Source organism: Cupressus sempervirens, chromosome 11 (genome assembly GCF_028749045.1).
Source record: "Cupressus sempervirens isolate cs-2001-9-10 chromosome 11, ASM2874904v1, whole genome shotgun sequence".
NCBI classification, from domain to species: domain Eukaryota; kingdom Viridiplantae; phylum Streptophyta; class Pinopsida; order Cupressales; family Cupressaceae; genus Cupressus; species Cupressus sempervirens.
Genome location: NC_143128.1, coordinates 718,444,796 through 718,462,082, shown reverse-complemented (window position 1 = coordinate 718,462,082; position 17,287 = coordinate 718,444,796). Strand labels below are relative to the sequence as shown.

The following is a 17,287-nucleotide window of genomic DNA, read 5'->3' as shown; positions in this document are numbered from 1 at the left end:
GAAATTTGGCTGCATATTTATTTTGCTTGACAATGTTGGGATTGCATGATAATATACGCTATCAATTCCAATTCTCTCTTGCTCTGTATATTATTTAGTAGTATTTGTCTTTTAATTACTCTTAGAGTGCGTTAATTTTTATATACAATGAGAATATATTTCTCATTCTAGATTCTAACCTAATTTTGAAGGAAGGCATAGATACTTGTCAATTAATTGTCAAATACCATTGTCTATCATCTAAAGCAAGTTTCTGCAAAGTCTTTAGGCAGCTGGAGTGATTTGATTTTTTCACTTGCAATGTTTTAACATATCTACCTTTCAATATGCACATCTTGCGACAGGTTGATTTGCAATCTCTCTAGCATCATTCTTAAATGCTCTCTCTGACAGCCCATTGCCTCTCTTTGTAGTAATAGGTTCTTCAATTCTGCCCAAGAATGGGTGGCTATCTGCAACATCAGAAAAATCACTATGAGATGGAGAAGTTGGGGGCCTTTATCTACCTCCTTTTCCTTTCAACAAAGGATGGTTTGTGTCACGTCGGGCTCTTGCATACGCTTCCTCTTTCTCTAATAAATCCTGCTTTTTGATGAGGTGGTAATCCTTTCTTATCGGGTCCTACATGTATTTTGATTCTGTGGTGGAAAATGACATAGAATGGGCATTTAAACTGCTGTAGGTGCTAGTTTTCTTCCACTTACAAAAACTGCATGTCCAAATAAATGTTCCACTCCCTTTATTTGTCCTGTTACTGTTAACTTATTATCATAATGGCGAATTTGGTTCGTGGGTCGAGCAATAAAACCAACACTTGCTGCCTGTTTTCCCTCTTGGGTTAACAGAGATTAATTGCACACATAAGTAAGGTACTCAACAATGGATATAAAGAGAATATAACAGCATTGTATTCGTCAACTCCTTGCTGTATACAAGTTTTCTTCATACAAGCGTGTCTCATTTTGAGAGAGTACATATCTATAGTGCCCAAGGGGATGCGAGACAAATCGTCACATCCATGTAACTTCCTCGGACAGACCAACTGTCTAGCTACCCGTTTTCCCGACAACATAATCCTCCTAAAAAGAAAAGTCGTCTCTTGGTGACTCAAACTTACAAAATAGAAGACAGCTATATGAATATATCAAGAAAAATTACAAAATAGGAGACATCTATACAAATATATCAAGAAAATAGAGACTAATAGGGAGGTTGCGTCCCTGGGGTGTTCAACAATTGGCGCTACTCGTAGATCTGATCCGTGTGGATGCGCAAATCCTTTTGAGTCCTTGTGTTGACCTCTACGACCTCTTCCAATAAGAGTCCGACTTCCATGGCTTGAGCTTCCCTTTGTTTATAGGCTGCTTTAGCCTCTTCTAACCTCTTTTCTGCTTGCTCCTTATCTTGTAACAACACTGCTCGCTCTGCGGCCCAAGGTGCCTGTTGGCTAGCCAAATGAGTAGTTAGCTCCTCTCGAGCCTTTGCCTCAATCTCTCTGGACCTCTTAGCTACCACTCCGTCGGCCTTTGCACGCCACTGAGCATAGTAGGTGTCCTTGTATGCCGCTACTAACTCATGTGCGAGCCTCTCCATTGTGTTGGTGACTGGTCCCAACTCGGGTTCTGTGGCACAATCTGCCAGCATCTCTGGTGTCTCTACTGTTGGTCATCCTCTTGCCTCAAAGCAAGAGTGGAATTGCTCCGGGCATGTTCGCCTGATGTAGGCCTGGATCAGCTATAGTTCCCGTGTTCTAGTCAAGGCATGATGTCCAATCATCAGACCTCTTTCCAACACATTCTTCAGAGCTCTGATGTATGCCTTGGATCTCTCCTCATCCGACCCATAGGAAAATCTGTCCTCATCCTCTGCCCAATCTGCTGATCTGACTCAACTTCCATACTTCCTACGACAACAACTTACACTTTTGGTGCAGCCTCCTCATCGGGTGCATCCTCAGATAGTGGACTCTCCTTCTAAGTTGTTGTTGCTGGTGCTTTGCTCAAACCCACTTCCTGTCATGGGGACTAACGTCAGTAGGAGTGAGTCGGAATTGGTGTCTCAGGAACATACTGGCTTGGTCCATCACTTGGACATCCGCCATCTCTGGTTGGGTTGATTGCGCCATGCTCTCTAGTTCAGACAATAGGGGAGAAGCAATGGTCACGACCGCCTTGGTGCCAATGACCTCTAATCTGTCCTGGGGCTCAGAAAATCGCTCTCATTTGCCTTTGCCTGGTGGATTTCCATCTCACCTTCTACTAGATCTAGTCTAGTCTGGTCAAGGACAAGGTCGACTATCTGACTCTAAGCTACCTAGGAGGGCACTTCAACTATCTCTGTCCCCATCACCTGCTCAATCTCTGTGGGCGGCTCTGGAGTAGGTGTCATAACAATTTGTGGCCTCCTTTGTCCGAATGGTGGAATGGAAGGAGTGGCAGTGGTAGGTGTCAAGTGTGCTGTCGTTGGTAATAGAGGTGGTGCAAACAATGACTTAGGCAGAGACATGCTCTGGATCACCTTTGTCTCATCCTCGGCTTGAGAGTTGTCACTCTTTGAAGTAGTCTCCTCACTCTCTGTAGTATTTTCGCGGCCACTATCTGTGTCACTCATGCTCAATCCCTACATCACTCTCTTCAGGCCAGCTATTCTACCCTCAGTGTCCAAGTGTCGCCAATAAATTACTAAGGGTACTCTCTGTGCTAATTTGCCTTTCGACGGTATCTCAAATACATCAGCCTACTTGCGAAGTATATTGGGTGATCGAGTCCATGTGCCCCCTGCTAAGCCAAGGTGGCTCCGATGGCATAATTTGATGCGTTAACATGTACATGGAATTCTTTGTCCCAATTTGGAAATGCAAGAATAGGGGCTGCCAACAACCTTGTCTTCAAATCTCTAAAGGCTTCCTCTTGTTCTCCCTTCCAAGCATACGGTTCCCCCTTCCTTGTGAGCATATCCATCGGATATGAAATTTGTGCGAAGTTTTTGATGAACCATTAGTAATATCCGATTATGTCTGTAGGAGCCTCCATTTCCACTATCACCCGTACCTTGTCAAGATCTGGTTTTAATCCTTCTATGTAGGAATATACAACTCTTGAAGAAGTATTTACAGGCATCAAACTAGACTTAAGCCACCTAAGAAAAATTTGGGTGTCCTCTTTATATTCATATTCCTAAAGAAAAGAGAACAAAATTAGAACCATTTGGAAAGAAGGATATACTCATCAGATATAGTGAATCAACCAAAGGTTACAGGATCTATGTCCCTGTTCAAAGAATCATCGAAGTCAGTAGAGGTGTAAAATTTGAAGAAGACATTGCCTTTAATCTTTCAAAGAACATTGATGAAACATACGTAGAGCCTATTATTGAACTAGATGAGGATCATTCAGTAGAGAATGAGAGGGAGAATGATGCTGAACACATTACACCTATTATTCCAAATTCGAAGGATACTAAAAATCCTAATAACAAAAAGAGACCATTTTGGGCTAGAAAAATGATGGAAGAAAATCATATAGAATTTGATGAAGTAGTCAGAGAAAACAAGAAAACAAGAAATCAATCATGCTATGTAGCACTACTCTCTGAACTCATCAAAACAGAGCCTTCAAATGTCGAGGGAGCCTTATCAAGCAAATCTTGGAAAGAAGCAACGATTGAAGAATATCAATCAATACTAAAAAATGATATGTGGGATGTAGTACCCAGACCAAAGAATAAATCAGCAGTCTCTTCTAAATGGTATACAAAATCAAACATGCCCCTGATGACAACATTGAAAAATAGAAAGCCAGATTTGTAGCCCGCGGATTCTTGTAGAAGGAAGGAATTGATTATGAAGAAACATTTGCTCTAGTTGCCCAATACACATCTGTTAGAACCATCATAGCAATTGCAGCCTCCAAAGCGTGGAAGATATATCAAATGGATGTCAAAACAACATTCCTAAATGGTGAAATTGAAGAAGTATATATTGAGCAACCAGAGGGATTCATCACTCATGAAAAAACTCTTATGTGTGCAAATTAAAGAAAGCACAATATGCCTTTAAACAAGCACCCAGGGCATGGTATGAAAGAATAGACAACTATCTCACAAAATTAGGATATTCCAAGAATGAAGTTGATCCCAACATATTCTTTAAAATAAATGGAGATGATATGATTATTCTTGTATTATATGTTGATGACTTGCTTATAATAGGTGAAGAATGTCTCATAGTTAAATGTAAGTAGGAACTAACAACATAATTTGATATGACAGACCTAGGACTTCATCATTACTTCCTAGGTCTAGAAGTTTGGCAAAAGGAGGACTACATTTTCTTAAATCAAGGAAAATACATTGTTGATATTTTGACTAAGTTTGGAATGATGGATTGTAAACTAGTTACTACTCCTATGGAAGCTAACTAACTTACATAAACTGAAGAATGACAGATTTGAATTTGAACGTATTGATCCTACTTACTATAGGCAAATCATTGGATCAGTAATGTTGTTGATATCTATTGTGCAGCTAATACATTAAGTCAATTCTTGTGTGAACCAAAGAAGATACATCTTATGACAACTAAGCACATCTTATGATACTTAAGAGGTTCAATTGGTATGAGACTCAAATATGATCAAGTTAAAATCAATCTTGATGGATATTTAGATTTTGACTGGGCCGACAACTCTATTGAATGTCAGGATGTTGTTTCAGTCTTGAATCTGCAACGATTTCTTGGTTTAGTAGGAAAGAATCTTCAGTTGCCTTAAGCTCCACTGCAGCAGAATATATAGCCTTGTGCATGGGAGCCATAGAAGTTGTATGGTTGCAAAAGTTGCTAGTGGGGTTGTTCAAGAAACCTTTGAAGCCAACTATCATTCACTGCGATAATCAAAGTTGTATCAAGCTTTCAGCAAATCCAGTTCTCCACAATCGATCTAAGCATTGGGATACCTTATCATTATATTAGGGATATGGTAGATCGAGGTGTTATCAAACTAGAGTACATAAGTACAAATGAGAAAACAACATATGTTCTTACCAAACCTCTTGCCAAGGTTAAATTGGAATATTTTACAGGAAAACTTGGTATGATCAAATTGTAATTTTGAATATTGAATTTGAGTTTCTATTTTATATGTATGTTTATGCTTCTAATTGAATAGTTGCATTAGATATGTAATGAAAGATGACAATCTTTCATAGACATATATATTTAGAAGGTAATCATTGTAAGGTGATGATCTTACAAATGATAGGCCTGTTATCGTGACAAATTATGTTATTGTTTTTGGATATGCCGAAAGTCATTGATAATGAACGTATTATGATCACTCTTATTGTTGATCTGGAATGACGGAGATCATAATACATGTTGTGATAGTGTTCATAACATTGTGATTATGATTATTTGACAAGTCACTATTTTACAGTGTTAAAGTTAGATAATCTGTTATGTGTGTGAATATCATTAATATTGATATCTTGTTTAGGTTCATGAGATATGATTAATATTTCACTTCTCTCTTGCTAAGAGGGAGTGTTAATGTGTAGCTTCAGAAGAAGTGAAGTTCGCAGATATGTTAAGTATGCGATCTGTGATTTTCGTACATTGATATATATATATATATATATATATATATATATATAATCACTAACATATGTTTACTAATTTTCATATGCTTAATCATATTCGGTGTTTGATTATTGTTAGTTTGTTATTAGAACAATTAGTTTATTAGAAGTGCATGACCCTATAAGGCCATGACTGCATGTGGCCATTGGCCACGTATAGTCATGTTCCTACAAGACATGCACCTCTACTTCTCATATTTAATCATTGATCGCTGGGTGAATCAGATCATCAATAACAACGAGGATGTTCTACTCTTCACCAACGATAACGATAAAGTAGAAGACATATATCGTTGCCTCACTCAAACCTGTTAAATACATACATCATTCAGATTGTGATAAAAAACATTGTCGATCTACTTACCATATCAAAATCACATCGATGTTGTTAATCAAAACCAGGCTCAGTTGTATATATAGTTCTAATAATATCTATATCAGTATATATTGATATTGCATCAAGAGGATTTAGTTTATCTTTATTAGAGATCCTACAAACCTTTTCACATTGCACGGTTATACGCATTATTGTATGATGTCAAAGGTACGATCTTCATCTTCTTCCGGATGAAGTTCTTTAGTCCTTCGACAAACCACTACTTCTTTAGTTCGTCGGTTGGGCCAGATGACATAATTCCAATTAACTCCTCTAGTTGTCGCCCGTAAGCCCTAATAGATTCATTCTTTGCTTGGTTTGTGCTATAGATTTCAGAAAGGATCTTGTTATCATCTCTCAATAATTTGAACTTTGTTTGAAATTCTTTCTTTACATCTGCCCATGTTGTCATGTGAGTTTTGTCCACATCGAGTACCAATCAATGGCTCCTTCTCTCAATGTGGCAAGGACCTACTTGACCCACTCATCCTCGTCGGTGACTCGGTTGGCCATCCATATGGTTTCGTAGGTTCGACATTGCCGTAGAGGATCCTTGTTTGCCTGGCCTGTGATGGCAATTTGTGGTCATCACTATTGGTTTTTGTATGGGTTGTTCCCTTTGTGGGGTTTGTATTTGGCCGCCCGCGTTGCTTGTATTGTTCAGGGGCGTAATAAGGACGAATCCCAAATTTCTACTACCAAACCGTCTTCCCCCGTTCGACGTACAAGAGTCGAATTGAGTGTCCCAGTGAGGACTAAACAGGGTATCTTGGTTGCTGTGCGCTTGTGCCCATCGACACCTTCAGACGTGTCGGTTCCTGCTTCCCGTCTACTCCTTGTTTACTCTGCCTGTGGTGTGATGGATAGGTTGAGAAATTGTTCTTGCATTTATTCAATCAAATTTAGCTCTTGCCTCGCTTCCATAAGCGACTCCTCCCTACTTCTTACTCTCCTAGGTTCTGACAAACAATAGTCTTCCCCTTCGGTTGTTGCCTTTCCAATTGTCTCCTTCGGTTAACCTGTCGGTTGACTGTCTTTCAGTGAGTTGCCTAAACCTTCGTCGATGTTCTACTTGCTGGGCAAAAATTAAAGCATCATGTGTGGCTTCTAAGGCATTTCGCTGTTAACCACCTTTGTGATCTCCTTTGGTTGACCCGTCGTCTGGCTATCCTATGGCAAGTTGCTGAAACCTTCGTCCATGTTCTACTTGTTGGGCAAAAATTAAAGCATCATGTGGGGCTTCTAAGGCATTCGGCTGTTGCTTCTGCTTCTTATTCTTATCTTTGTTTAATTGATTTGGCATTAATTTAATCAAACATTATAATCATCTTAAAACAAAATGTTGAACACTTTTATTGATCCATATTTCTGTACAACAAGTCAACTTTGTGATCTTGTTATTATGAATTTTCAGTGTTCTTTATTCTTCTCCCCGAGGCTTAAAGCTCATGGGTTTGTTCTTCGTTGAGTGCAATCACACTCTTCCTCCTTGCGATAGTTACTTTCGGCAAAGTTCCAGAGGACTTGCTGTCGGCGCTGCTCACGCTCTACCTCCTCCCTTCGGTTCCTTTTTGCTATGGTTGCTTGCGCCAACAGATGAGGTAGTTGATGCAATAACCTATTCGTTGTAGGACTGATGTCGAGTGCGTCCCACACAAGGTTTGAATCGACTTCTACTCGTACGACTTCCCTTCGTACAAAAGTCTCAATCGCTGTGTGAATTGAAACAAGGAAGTCAATTGTTAGAGCATGCTCCCCTTCAAAGAGTTCCGTAATGTCTTAGGCATTGGTCCTCACATTCCCATTTACCTCAAATGGTAATCCCATTTATCCAATCATTTCGTCACTTCCCAAATTCGATGGGCAATGACCCAAATGTTTTCCCTCGTAGGTTAACATAGATTAATTGCACACCAAAGTAAGGTACTCAACAATGGATATAAAGAGAATATAACAACATTGTATTCATCAACTCCTTGCTACATAAAGGTTTTCTCCATACAAGTGTATCTCATTCCAAGAGAGAAGTATATACTTATAGTTCCCGAAAGGAACGTATAACAGAGGAGTGGAAATGAACGTGTGATTTTTTGCATTCATTTAAATTTGCTTCTAGGGATTTTTGTGGTTGGTTTAAGTGAAAAAAATTTCTCGCAGTCTTTGTTGCTCACAAAATATGTTTGTTCCTTTGTCTTTGTTGCACATAGAGCAGCTGAAATGAATAACATGTTGATTTTTTTGTGTTCGTTAAGTTCAAATCTTTCTTTCAGGGTTCTGGCCATTAGTTTAAGTGAAAAAACTGCTAAAAATTTGCACCAATTCAAGCAAAAAAAAAGCCAGGTCACCATCCGATTTGACAGGAATTGTAGTCAAATTGCAACGTCATCATAAAAATGTCTAAATGTAGAGTGGAAAATGCAGATGGATGCGTTTGAGGCAAGAAACGATTGAACTGTCTGATTCAACAGGGATTCCTGAACAAACTTGACTTGGATACATACTGTACCAGGACTGGAGGGCAAATCACGACGTACCGGTAACTCAATGATCATTGCATGTTATGGCCTACTACATTCATTTTCACAATTACATTTGGAGTCATGTATTTATGATTACCACAACTTTCTTTTTTCTCAGTCAGCTGGAAGAGATGCTGAGTTTGTTTTGTAACTGAGCAATTTTGAAAGGGATATCTCTTGAAGTTTGTGCATATGCCATGATATGCTTCTTCCTTTTGTGGATTTTATAATAAATAAGTTTTTAATTGCTGTATAATCCTTGTGTACAATATATGCTGATCTGGTGTATAAGGATATTTCCTTATCCTCATTTGATTTCCTATGCATCTGTATCTTGCCTTTTTATGGAAGTTCTGCAATAGAGATATTCTATACCATTGATGCTAGGTGATATATCAAGCTCATTATATGCATTTTATCTTCTCTACTAATACCAGTCCCAATCGTCTGATAAATATATCCTAAGATATGACAAGAGATCAGCTCTCATGAGCAGTAATATATTACCACCTCATTTCTGTTACTTAAATCTTTGGTATTATAGGGGCTAGATAATCTGCTACATAATCTACAAAGCTAATTGATTCCATTTTATCTCCTGTACTATTACCAGTCCCAGTCTTCTGGTAAACATAGCTTATATTTGACAATAGATCAGGTTTGTTAAATGACAAAGTATCAAATCGAAAACCAGGTAGAAGTAGAAATTTATGGTTCTATTATGCAATTTATTCATGACTTGAACACAATAAATAGTGACAAATATTTTGTTGTGGAGTTGGAACTGACATTGTTCCATGCTCATGCTTATTGTCCTGCATTGACAAGTCATGTGAATTGGAATAAAAAAGGTTCAAGGCCGAGGGCAACTGAAATAGAGTCAAAACTTAAAAAAATAGAAAAATTAAATGGAATTCACAAATGGAGATGTTTCCTGTTCTGTAATCACTTTCACCCGTAGATGTCAATATCAACAGAAAACTATATTGCATAGGCAAGCTGCAAAATCATTGCCCTAGAATGTGTATCACCAATAAAAAAGACATTTGTCTATTTAATACATTATTAGGCTTTTTTTTATTCTTATGCATGATAGTCAGGCAAATGAGACTTCACAAGCTGATGATCAATATTAGATTTGCATTTGATCAAAACTGTTGATGTTGGTTTTGTACCACTACATAACATATAGCAATTGAATACTTGATATGGGATATCAAACACTCAATTCCTCTATTCTGTACTGGTTTCAAATGTGAAGGGCACCAGTGATTTAACAAATAATTGATTTTGTCTTGATACCATTCCTCTGGGTGCACATCTTCCAATTCATAAACTTGCTGCACAAGTCCAAGCCCCTCTGATGCCATGGTCTGCGCCAACCATTGCCCTCTGACCAATTTCATTGGTTGAATTTCTATGTCATATTCCTGGATAGTGGCGACCCACTCGCCTCTTCTTTCTCCAATTTCGTTTTGCATTAAGAGAGTCTTCACTGCTATGTCAGCCACAATTGCATGTACTTTGCTTCTCAATATGTAATGCCTGAACTTCTTCATTGCTTTTACCAAGGCATAAGCTTGTTTCTCCACATTTGGATAATTCAATTCGGCCTCCTTGAAAGGTGCACTCATGAATGCTATCGGTTGCTCTTCATCTACTTCATTCTTCTGTGTTAAAATGGACGGACACGCATGATCAGAGGCAAAAGAGTATATATAGAATGGCCTCTCATAATCTGGGCTTACTAGAATTGGTGCGTTAACGATAACATGCTTTATTTCTTCAAATGCCTTCTTTGCTGCTGGAGTCCAATCCATCTTTGCATCTTTCTTTAACATGTCATTCATTGGCTTTACAATCTCAGCGAATGCAGATATGAACTTTCTCATGAAGTTGATCTTTCCAAAGAATGATTTGAGCTCTTTCTTGCTAGCTGGCACGCCAAGTTTGAAAATTGCCTCCACTCTCTTTGGATCTATCATGATACCCTTTTCTGAAATTACATGTCCCAAAAGTTTCCCCTCGGTGACTCCAAACATACATTTCGTCACATTCAAAGAAACTCCAAACCTTCTACATCTCGTGAAAACTTTCCTCAAATCCAGAATGTGATCCTCTCTGTTCTTTGAAAATACCGTTATGTCGTCCATGTAAATGATAATGCACTTGTCTTTTAAGTCCTTGAAAGCATAAACCATGGCTCTTTGAAATGTTGCACCGACTCAGGCCAAAGGGCATCCTCCAGTATGCAAATGTTCCCCACTTCGTGGTGAAAGTTGTCTTCAATCTATCTTCAACAATTACTTGATTGTACCTCGAATATGCATCCATAAATGACATCATTTGTGCTCCATTGACAATTTGCAGGACATCATCTAGTGTTGTCAATGGATAATTATCCTTTTTTGATGCTCTGTTCAAATTCCTGAAATCAACACAACCTTATTTCTCCGTTTTTCTTCCTAACTGGGACAAGATTGGCGACCCATATTGAATGCCTTACTGGGAAGATGATCTACACATTTAGCAACTTCTTTACTTCTTGGAATATCAATGGTTCTAACAAAGGATTGACTGGTCTTTATCGCTGCCTGAATGGCTTACTTCCTTCCTTCAGTGGAATTGTATGTGTGATGATGGAAGGATCATATGTTTTCAAATCTTTATATCCCCAAGCAATTACATTTGGGATTCCTTCATCAAACTCAGTATATCTGCCTTCTCCTTAGGTGTGCAAACTTTCCCAATATAAACTATTTTGGGACAATCCTCTTTTCCCAAATTTACTTTTTTGCATTCATCATCCCCAGTGGGTTGATATTGCACTTTGTTGAATTGGTCCATGTCAAATATTCTTTCTAGCTCAATCATTCCCTATGGAATAGTATTTGTCTTCAAGCTCATAACTCCTAAGTCGATTTCTGCTTCTTCATCCACTTCACCATCGATGATTTGTGCTGCAAAGACATCTGAATTAGTCAAGAATTTGAGGATATGTCTATCATCTTCAAACACTTGGAAGTTCTTGACATTATCTAGTATTGATGGGACCGATGCTAACTCAACTCTGAATTTCTTCAAGCCATCCAACTTAATTGGTGCTAGTGAGCTTGCAGTTTGTGCAAGGGCATTAGCCACCTAATTATTTTCTCTATAGCTAAACTTGATATTGAAGGCATCGAAGTCCTCTATCAAATCCCAAACTCTGTTTCTATATCTCTTCAATCGCTTGTCATGGCAAGTGAACTTTTGCTTTATCTGCTCAATTACTAAATATGAATCTCCAAGTGCATGAAGTATCTTGGGGCCTTTCTTGATAGCACACAACAAGCCTAAAATCAAAGCTTCATATTCTGCCATGGGAATCCTCCAAATATGTTGCCCTTGTCAGGCTAACTAACTCAAATCCGGCTCTAGCCCCTTGCTTAGTTTTGGAACCATCGAATCTTAGAGTCCACACTCCATCACTTTCTTGATACTCCTTTTGGGAATTCTTGGACTTGTCTGTTTCAATACCTTTCTTCATTTCCAAGTTGGGTGGTGTAATTTGCTTCTTTGTTTCACCCATCATGCTACTTTCTGCTTCATCAACTTGTAAATTTTCAACCCTCTGTTTGCCATGTTGATCATCTTGTTTTAGTGCCCCTGGGATTCTCTTTTCTACTTGTTCTAAGGCAACTATGCACAAGGAGCAAGATAATTCTGAATGGAAAGCATTGTGGATTCTGCACCTGTTGGGCAATAATAAGTCTCTCACTGATTTTGATTACCGAACTCTCCTCCTTGCTGTACAGTTCTAGTTACAAAGTTCTTAAAATTCTCGAACATGACTTCACCATAGTTTGATGAAGTGTTTGGATCCGACTCAATCAAGATCTCTGTGGAATCCCCCCCTTCACTTATGATATTCATTGTCAACACTTCTGTCTTCTTTGGTCTATAGGTGTTCATATTTGTTTCTACAAACGATATTTCATTTGGTTCCCCATACTTGGTAACCATCAATCTCATCCTTGGGATGCTATCGATTCTGATTTGGTTGGCCAGTCCTCTCCATGGGAGCCGCATGTGAGAAAAGTCAGTTGCCATGTATCCGTTCAACCTTCTGGCCCAATCTCTACTTGGGATCAATCCATAGGTATTGGCCACATCTACCACTGAAGTATCTACGATATGTTCCATCCTCAGATCAGATGCCAACTGCATATGTATGTTGTGTAGCTCACCTACCACTGGCACTTCTGTCTTATCCAATTGAGTTACCTTTCTGTTTGATCCCAAAGGCGTGATTCCCAAACTTCTACAAATATTCAAAGGCATGACATTACTCGATGCTCTTGAATCTATCAAACAATTATGGAGAAGCTTTCCGAATATCTTCATTGATAGCAGGAATGGGGCTGGCTCATCTTTCCCTTGATAATATACCATTGGTGTCTTATGTACTTGCTTCGGCTTCACTTCAAAATCTGTCAGTTGCACTACTTCTTCTTTCTTCACCCTTTCCTTATTATTTATTGAGTCTTGACTTTTTTGAGCTTGTGGTGCTGCCGAGCTTGATCGTTGAGCCACATAAATTGGTTGAGGCCCTAGCTGTCTGTTGAACTCACTAATGTCGCCATATGCAATCCCTTGTGTAGAGTTCTCTATTTCTCCATATGAAATCTCTTGAGATGAATTCATCATGTTCCCTCCTGGAATGTCTTGGATTACATGCATTGAGTTAGGAGGAGGCCTCCCTTGAGTATGCGTTATTGCACTTTGATTGTGAGTCCCTTGTGATTTGTTATCCTCAAGTTGTCAAGGAATGTATCTCTAATCCCCATTATCTTCAACAATTCAAACAAAGGGAGATTGATTTTGATCTTCTTCATCTCCTTTATTACACTTTGTCCTAATCTTATCAACTCATCATTAATCACGACATTGTTTCCTGTTCTTCCTTTATTTGCTCCTTGTGTTGATTGGACACTCTGTGATCTTCAAACATCTTGATTGTTTTGTTGCATACTTTGTTGGGAACTCTGTGTTCCACTTCTGCTGTTATGGTTACCATGTCTGTACTCGGGTGCATCCCTTGAAGAATTTGGTACGTTACTTGCATTGGGGGGTGGAGGTGTATTGAAATTGTTTGGAGGTATGGAGGACGTGAAGGGTCCATCATTCCTCTTATTATTTCTCTGATAAAACCTTGCATTGCTAGCCGGTTGTTGAAATGTTTGGTTCCCACCTGTCCCTTGAACTAGAATGACGTCGCTCAAAGGTGGGAAAGAATCTGACCCATTGTTATACCCATTTTGGTCTATTGTCTCGCTAACTAGCCTGTTGGTTGACGCGGGAGGAAATCTTCCTTGGTGTTCTTCATATGATTCAAATTCTGATGGAAATGAAATCTCCTCAAAAGTCAAGCATTGATCATATCCCAAGGACGGGACAATTTCATACCCTGTGACATTAATATCTTCTTGGTTGTTTGACTCATCTATTATGTTCTGAAACAGGTTGGATGCCCTCTTGAACTTAGCACATCCTAACTTCGAATGTTGATCAGTCTCATGGAATCTGCAATATTTGGACACGGCGGACTCAACTAGAAATATTCTATCCACCGGTCTACTATCCACTGAGGCTTGATTATCTAGTGGCGACACCACATTTCCATTGTTTGGGCCTGTGTTCCACATCCTCTTTTGGTTAGACTGATTGTTATATCCTTGGTCCTGTGGTTGGCTGTTACCTTGGTAATTGTTATTTTGATAGTTCCTTTGATAACCACCACCTTGGTTGTTTCTTTGATAGTCTCTGCCCTGATAGTTCCTTTGGTCTCTGCCTTCTTGATGATTTCTTTGATTCCCTCCTTGATAACCTCCGCCATGATTTTGATAATTGCTTCCTTGATTACCTCCTTGATTGTTCCTCTGGAAAGATTGGAGTTGATTGTTTTGATTTCTCAAATAAGTAACTTCTGTAGATAGCTTCTTGACTTGCTCGATCGATTCCTTCATTTCATCCTTTTCCTCTTGCGTTCTTGTGGATGAACTTGCACTTTTCAGATAAATTGGCGTTGATGGCGGTGCCTAAGACAACAGAGGTCCCAGATGTACCATCAACTGATTTGTAGGTGCTTGGAATGCAAGCTGTGGAACTGGATTATTCGGATACCTAGCACTTGAAGGTTCTATTCCTTGTTGGCCCAATTGCTTCCCTAATTCAATTGCTTTAATGTAAGCCTCATTCAACGTTGTGGGAGCAAGATTTGCCATCCTTGTAAACATAGCTGTTTGACTATCTAAGGCACTGTAATATGCTTCTAAAGCGCCTACCTCCGTCATTGTGTAAGGGGCTTGCAATCTCGTGTAGGCCTTGTGGAAACGGTTGTTGAAGGAACTTATTGACTCTTTATCTTGTCTCCTAATATCCACAAACATCCTATGCAACTCCAATGGTGTGATGGGTATGCCAAATTTTGCAATAAAAGCTTCTCTGAGCTGAACCTATTCTATTATAGATGACGCCGGGAGATTGATGAACCAGTAGTAAGGGTCTTCCCCCAACGAATAAGGGAAAAGCCTGCATGCTACATCCTCATTTTGAATCCTTCTGTTGCACAATGCATCTTCGAACACTTTGATATGCTCTTTTGTTGTACGATTAGGGTCATTAACAAAGAACTTGGAGCAGAATACTGCCGGATTCTTTGGTAAATCATGATATTGTTGGAATGAAATGGGTGAGGCATTGTTCTGAATCCATGGTGGTTGAGCCATCATTGGTTGATTGGCTTGAGCTTGACCCAATTGACTACTTGAGGGGCTAGCTAAATTTGAGGTATCAGCTACCCAGCGGATTATTGATTTCTTATGAAATTCTAACACAAGTAGATCCTCTTCTTGGTGTGGTGTAGACCTCAGTATCCTCTACCTATTATTAGATTGCAGTTTCTCAAACCTTTCGGGGGAAAAAAACCCAATTCTTCTATCCAGCTTGACTACAATTCAGACCTGATTGATTTTCTAATTTGAGTTTTCCTCAACAGTAGCCCGAGCTTGTCTTTGTGCTTTCCTTTCTCTTTCAAGCTTCCTTTCTAGTTCTCTTTGGCGTTCCAACCTTTTTTGAATTCTCCTTTCAATAGCTCGTGCTTTCCTTTCTTCTTGATTCAATACGTCAATAGTGTCCAGATACTCTCTAGTGCTTTCACTTTCCTCCCAAGCAGTTGAGCACAAACTGGCTACAAAATGATCTTGGAGTGTTCCCCAAGTTGCTCTAGGTTGATTCGATCTAGGAAGCACCATTCTTCCTCATAGTTAAATACCGACGAGTCCTTAAACGAAACACTTTCAGGCCCTCCTTCTAGCGCCAGATAATGTTGATGTGGGTTTTGTACCACTACATAACATATAGCAATTGAGTTTTTGATACCCCATATCAAGTATTCAATTGCTATATGTTATGTAGTGGTACAAAACCAACATCAACAAAAACTTGGCAATATAATTACTCTGCCTTTTTTTACAGATATAATGTTTCAGTATCATGACCGTGGTCTGGTATATTACCAAACATTAGAATAAAATGAATTGAATTTCAATTGCTTGGTATAAACGATTCATGGCTGCTTGAATTCTAATTGCTTGCTTTGTGTGAGATCTGGCAATTATTGGGAGAAGAGGCCCAAAATGTAATTTTATATTCAGATATAGTACAAGGAATATTTTTACCTGCTTGCTGTAAAACTGTAAATCTTAAATAACCACTGATTCTTTTGACTGATTGACTCAAGGATCCACTCTTCTTGATAAGACATTTTGCTCCAGGGACCTGCTTACCCTCCAAGGAGTGCAGTGGTTTCCTATCTTGCTTCTATCTTAGCATTCGTTGTAATCCTCACTGGATTCTATATGGAAGTTCGTGGAACAATCTCTGCTTATTTAATTGATTTGAACCAGCAAGTTTTGTTCTTCACTTCAAAAACTTCATTTTGGTAAAACAAAATTAAAATACCAACTGCTTATTGTTAAAGGGATTATATTGACTGTCAGTGTCTGCCTATTAGCTTCTTGTTCAAATATCTATCTTCTGGCATATACCAGCTGTTTTTTCACGTTAGAAAAGCTTATGAACTACTTAGAATTGATCAGAGAAGTTGGCTTCTCAAATGTGATGGATTTCAAGGGAGAACCTTAGAAACATTTATCTCAGATATTAATTTGGGCTTTGGCAGAAGCAACTAATACTTTTGTGACACCTTTCTCCTCAACTAATGCCAATAATTGCATCACATTTAACTTATTGCAGTAATAATATAGTAAATATTCATCTAACAATATTATTACTGCAATTATTAGTCAAAGAATTCCAACTAGTGATTTATAAATGTCAACATTTTAATATTATTATTACAATTTACAACAATTTCAACTTTAAAACAAAGCACTATGGCAGGAACATGATGTAGCTGTATCCTCGTGTTAAAAATTTAAGATGAGGGATTAAACTCTGAGAAACTGTTCCAAAGCCGCATGTTTGGTTGCTGTAGATGAATATTTTATCTAAATGTTTTCTAATACTTTTCATTTTGCACGTTTTTAAATATTTCAGGACAGGCAATCTGGTGATGATGAAGCAATGGCTTTAGATGAAACATTTTGTACTGCATTAGAGTATGGGTTGCCACCAACTGGTGGATGGGGAATGGGAATAGATCGTCTTGCTATGATTTTGACAGACTCCCAGAATATTAAGGTCAGTTCTGTTT

The 17,287-nt window shown here is 38.7% G+C and overlaps 1 pseudogene across 1 annotated transcript in view; it reads left to right on the top strand.

Annotated features, from left to right (window-relative positions):
- Positions 1 to 17,287, top strand: part of LOC149531687 (lysine--tRNA ligase-like) — a 62,523-nt pseudogene that overhangs the window by 20,457 nt on the left and 24,779 nt on the right. Inside the window, exon 11 of the transcript XR_016359132.1 lies at positions 17,131 to 17,274. The product of XR_016359132.1 is annotated as a lysine--tRNA ligase-like (transcript). The remainder of the gene's footprint in view (positions 1 to 17,130; positions 17,275 to 17,287) is intronic.